Source organism: Acomys russatus, chromosome 20 (assembly GCF_903995435.1).
Source record: "Acomys russatus chromosome 20, mAcoRus1.1, whole genome shotgun sequence".
In the NCBI taxonomy this organism is placed as follows: Eukaryota; Metazoa; Chordata; class Mammalia; order Rodentia; family Muridae; genus Acomys; species Acomys russatus.
In genome coordinates, this window is record NC_067156.1 from 62,492,843 (window position 1) to 62,498,842 (window position 6,000).

The window sequence follows — 6,000 nt, forward strand, 5'->3', positions numbered from 1 at the left end:
AAAATGATAAAAATGGCTGCAACAGGCACAGGTGCAAAGAAAGTGGTAATTGGCTGGTTGCTCTGTCTCGGCACCTAAGTGTTTCTTGTACAGGCTTTGTGGCAAGCTGGTGGTCCCACAGGCTCTCATCTGCCCCTGCCAGTGTTCATGGGAATAATTACAAAGCAGGGACAATCATGGTGCCAAGAAGAGGAGACCTCCATAGCCCATGTCTTCCAAGTCCCCCAAAGCATCTACCTCTGCCACTTTGCAGATATTCAACTCTCCTTTGGAATGAGCTGGCAGGGACACATGTCTTCAATGAATGGGAATTGAGCTTCAGTGGGAGAAAAGTGTGTCCACCCCCTTTCCCCATACACGTGGTCCATCTTAACTTCCACATGAAACCTGAGCCACACGGCAAATAGTACCACTGTAAGCAACAAGGAAGACAGAGCTAGTTGATAAGATAGCCATTAAGAAATAAAAAAATAGCCCCTCCACTTCTGCACTCTTCTCTTACACATAAAAACCAGTTTGTATTAACAGTTTGCCTGTTTCCCAGGCTACTGATGCAAACTGGAATAACACATATTGATGAGACGATCACAAAATATTCTCCTTAAACGGTCACAAAATATTCTCCTTAAAATGTTGCTTTTTCAACACAGAGATACAAACAGCACAGTCATTTAAATGCCAGTGCTTGGCCTAACATTTGTACAGTTTTTATGGTTTGACAATTTTTGAGGCTTCGTAAGATTTAAAAATGAAGGTACGGCTCCAGGTCATCCAGACATGGTTATAGAGTTGGGGGCAGAGATCAGAATGACTCACTTTGGAAGGAAGATGGGGTTCTCTGCTGTTCTCATAGTGGGGAGTGGGCATCAGTTCCCATTGACCTTTCCCTGAACTAATACTGCATAGCACCCACAAGTGGGAAGTCAAGGGTGTGGAGAGATCGCCAGGTTGAAAGTAGGCTTGTCAAGTACATGCAGATGCTCCTCTTCTGGTGAAAATGGTCTTTTGTTGCCTTGGATGTTCCTAGATCGCAAAAGCCTATCTCAGTGTCAGACGCAGGGACAGGTGCCCTGGGAAAAGAAGGCAGGGGCTCACTTAAGCTCACAGCAGGGAGTGAGCTTGGAGGATGAGTGGATGGCAAGCACTAAGTTCTGCTTGAGGGACTGCCTTCTTTTTGGAGATGGCCTGGGAGGTAAAGGCACTTACTGCCTTGCTTGATGACCTGAGTTCAATCCCCAGGACCACATGGTGGAAGGAGAGAACCAACCAACTTCCACATGTGCATTGTAGCGCCAGCGAACCACCGTCCTGTTACACAATGAATACATGTCAGGGAAATCAAGTATTTTGAAACATAGCTTGCTGGGCATGTTTGCCACTTTGTTACTGGTTCTTACAACAGTAGCCACAGGAAGGAGAACGAGGTCACCTGGGGCATCTTACAATGTCCAGCGATCAGTTGATTAGTCTTGACATGTCCATCAGACTCGGGAAAGAAAGTTCCAACTCCCAAAGACCCTTGTGGAAGTTTCCTGCCTCCCCGGGAGATGGGATGAGCTCAGTTGATGGTCTCCTTAGGCCTCTACTTTTGCACAGACACGTTTTGCAAAACAAACAAAACAAAACAAAAAGCTGTTGCCCTATTATTTTATCAGTAATTCACAGTAGCCACAATGGATGGAAACAGTGATATTTTTATCCCATTTTATAGATGAAGGAGGCAGGACTCTTTCTCAGGGTGACAGCTCATTTGCCATATAGCAGTGAGTGGATTCGGCCCATCTGACCTGCCTCTGACCACCATCTGTCTGTTTTAGTGTGAGAGCTCCTTGTGGCAGGGCCATCCCCTCCAAGGGTAATCCAGATGGGCACTGGTGTCAGGGATGTGAGTTTGGGGAATCTTATTAAATTCAAACCAACTTCAAGCCTCCACCTGCTAATGGATTCTTACATTTAGAACCTTGAACCCTGGGTCATTCGCCATTCCTTACTCCTCTGGTTGTTTCCCATAGCTTATGGGAAGATGGTATGTAAGTCCAGTTAAGTCCCGGACTTGTCACCTGTCCTTGTGATGTTTTCAAGGACACGGCCCTGAAGGAGGCTTCCAGATAACTGCCCAGCTATTCAGGTTGATTAGAGGCAGGCAGGATCTCTAGAAAATATGACCAAACAGTGTCATTCACAAGGTTGGGGCAAAAGTCAAAAGGTATCCTATGTTGCCCCCTCCCCCCACTCCTACTGAGCTCTTAAATTAGCTGTGAAAACCCAGGTATCAGCTGTCCCCCTGGTACAAGTCAGATGAGCCATTAAAAATGCCAGGAAGAAATGAGTACCTAAATCACTCCATCTCTCCAAAGGCAGAGTCCCCGTAATCACATAGCCTAGCCTATTTTTTTCTTCTCCAGATAGTCAAAGTCTGATGGCCACAGCCAAAGGTACGGCTTCAGCCTTAAATAAACATTGACATTCTACCCCAATAGATTGTTCTCTAGAATAACTAACATTAGAAGAAGAAGAAGAAGAAGAAGAAGAAGAAGAAGAAGAAGAAGAAGAAGAAGAAGAAGAAGAAGAAGAAGAAAGAAGAAGAAGAAGAAAGAAGAGAAGAAGAAGAAGAAGAAGAAGAAGAAGAAGAAGAAAAAGAAGAAGAAGAAGAAACTCTGCCAACTAACAGCTTACTTTCTCTCACTTTTTAAAGGGTAACATTTGGTTTCATCTTGCAACTAGTTGGGGAAATTTAGCACTGAGTCAGAATGGCTGGCCAACAAGTAGCACTTCATAAATTGCTGGAGCCCTAATCAATACATATTGTCATCCACTCTAGTCCTTCAGGCGGATTTCTCTCTGGCCCGAGTCGTTGGTGTATTTTATGAGGTTGTTACAGTCTGGGCTTGCATGGCCTGGGCCTAATGAACCTGTCACTGCTGCTATTGACTGACATGCCAGTGTAAGTGAGACAGGCGATTCCGATTGACTTCCTAATTACTGCTGCTGGGCTGCCTCGCCAACTGCTAAGGCCAGAGGTTAATAGTTTTGATGTTCAGCTGCTCCTAGCAATGGAGGCAGGCTCCTCAGCAGTCAATACCTGAATCAGGTCTCAAGGCTACTGCCGGGCCTGATCAATTAAGGCCTTTGCCTTTCTCCTGGTGGTGGTTGACAAGAGGCTGATGGGTGGAGGTCAGAAGCAAATGGTTTAAAGGAGTTTATCCCGCTCTGGAAGCACCTCCCACGGTCAGTCAAGGACTGGCAATTAAGAAGGCTGCAGGCAGGTGAGAAGCACGTGGGTGGCGGCACCTGAAAGCTCTGCCAGATGTTGTTGAGCTGCTTTCCTGTGTCCTCATCTTTCTACACTCAAGACTGATGGCCGAGTGATCATTTTTCCCTCCCACATCCAGATTCGCCAGGTGCCACAAACTCTAATACTGTCTGAGTTCATCCAGGCTGTTCTAACCCCAAGCCACAAACAGAGTGGCAAATGTACAGACCTTTATTTCCCAGCTCTGGGGGCTGAGGATCAAGGTAGATTCCATGACAAAAGGCTTTTTGATGTTCTCACGTGGCAGAAGAAAGAGGAGAAAACAGCTGTCTGGGGCCTCTCTTACAAGCCATTATTCCCTTGTGACCTTATGACCCCCAGGCCCTGCCCCTGACACTATCACAATCTTGACTAGGTTTTAACATATAGGTTTGGAATGGTACACAAACATTATGTCCACAGTAAAGAAGGGAGAATGAAATGACTCAGACAGTTTGCATCCATCCAGCAGCAACAGACCAGATATTTACCCTATCCAACCCAGAATGGGGGTGTGCAGACTTGTGATAGCCTTCATTGATAGCTTGCTTTTAGAGTCAATGATGTTTGTTTGTCCATCTCTAATTTGAACCTCCCAACATGCCACAAAGTAGGTGTGCATATGAGAAAACTAAGGCTCAGCAAAAGGTAAGTGGCTCTCTTGAAGTCATTCACAACAAAGACGTAGAGAAGTGAAGGTGCCCAATGCCTGCACCTAGCAACTTGCAGACCGATTGAGATAAGTCAGAGTGATGGGCCAGTCTGCCAAGCACCTCTCCAACCACCAGGATCACTGACTGACAAGGAGGACTCCAAAAGCTAAGTCTGAGGAAAGGCAGGACGCAACATCAGTAGCATTGATGACTGTAGACTCATAGTTGGTTGAGAATGAAAGACACTGAAGGATTCTGTGACAACCACACCTTTCAAAAAAAGGAGGGGAGAGAAAAGAAAGAAGAAAAAGAAATAGTTTAAATAGTGAGCCATTGAAGAGGGAAGGTCCTTTAAAGTTGTGAGAGGGAATGTGTGGCGTTGAAGTGTAGCTCTTCACAATTGATGGCTTCAGATGGGGGTAGGGGTGGGGCAGGGAAGAACTCAGTTATCCCAGGGGCTGGCCACTGGAAGTTTGACCACACTCCAATGAGTATTCAGGAAACACAAATTAGACTTGGTATATATTATTTTCTTTCGGGGGAGCGCACAAGGGTGGGAAGGTGGACCTGGGTAATGAGTGTGATCAGGGTGCATTGTGGGAAATTTCCAAATAATCAATAAAAATATTATGCACTTGCTTATGTCGTTTTGTCCACATAAATCACAAGCATGTGTCTTATATCTTTTCTGGTCCAATAGAATAGATATGTCCTTCCTGTTCTATTCATACCACAGACTATCACACAGCAATAGAAAGGAACAAACTCCCACTTAAATAAATCAGATTTCTTGTTTTCCCATGACTTGTTTTGGCATAACCTCTCTGCTTCTGTTTCCTCCCATCCTAGGCTGGTACACAATACATGTTTTTACTGAGGCAGGACATAGGGTTTCAGTGCTTTCAGCTGCTGAAAATGCAATGCTCAGAAAGTATAGCAGGCATAGATTGGTGACTTGTATACTCAGCCACACATCCAACTAACACTTCCATTAGAAGCAACCCAAATTACCCATGTGGGTTAATTTCCCATGCAGAACATGGGGGCCGATCCCAAATCTGAGCACGGCAGTGGAGCCAGATCATCATTGACGACCGGGTGAGAAGCTGGGGTGTACATCTTTTTCAGGGCCCTCTTAGTCTGCCTTCTGCTGGCTCCATCTCTCACTGTGACTCTGAGGATGCCAAATGCTGCCCATCCACACAGGTGCTTATGAAAATTTACTTACTTATTATTATTAACTGTTTCTGAGTCCTAAAGATCATTTTGCAAGACTTCTCCAGAGTTGGTTCACTCAGTGGCTCAGTGAAGTCAGATTTTTGAAATGTCCCTGCTTTTCCTGTTAGGTCACACAGCTGCAACTGCTATGGATCTGACATCCCACATGCAGAATCTGGAAGGCAGGTCCTTCTCATCAGTTCTTCATGTGACAGTGTAAGGCTCTTTTTTTTTTTTTTTTTTTTTTAGCCTAAGCCTGGGAACGTGACCCAGACAAGCTTGGAAAAGTGACCCAGAAAGAATTGAAGGCCAGTTTCAGTTTCTGAGATCAAAGTGGCCAACCGAGATAAACCATTTCAACTAAGGCAAACAATTTTTAGAAAAGTACCATCTAAAAACTCTCTGGAAACTCCCCAACACCCGTCCCTGCCAAGAATAGTCCCCAAGACCAATGACCCCTGCAATAGCCAATAACATTTAGACAAGCACCCTTAACGAACACCAGAGCCAATCCTAACATAAGACACACAGCCCCTCCTAACCTTTTCGGTTTTAGCCTTTAAAAATAGCTTGTAGCAGTAACTCAGTGTGCCTCCCTCCCGAGTAAGTGCTGAGGCCCCCTGACGCGCGTCAGCAATAAACCTTGTGCTTTTACATCAACACTGTGGTCCTCGAGTGGTCTCTCATGGCAACCCCCTACCCGAGTAGACTCTAGAGTCCAACAACAGATGTGATCTTCTTATGAAGCTTAGAAGCAGCCTCACAGGGCATGCTAGACACACAAGCCAATGGGTGAATTCACCTGGTATGCTTATTTGCCCTTTTGTTTCTGTGATC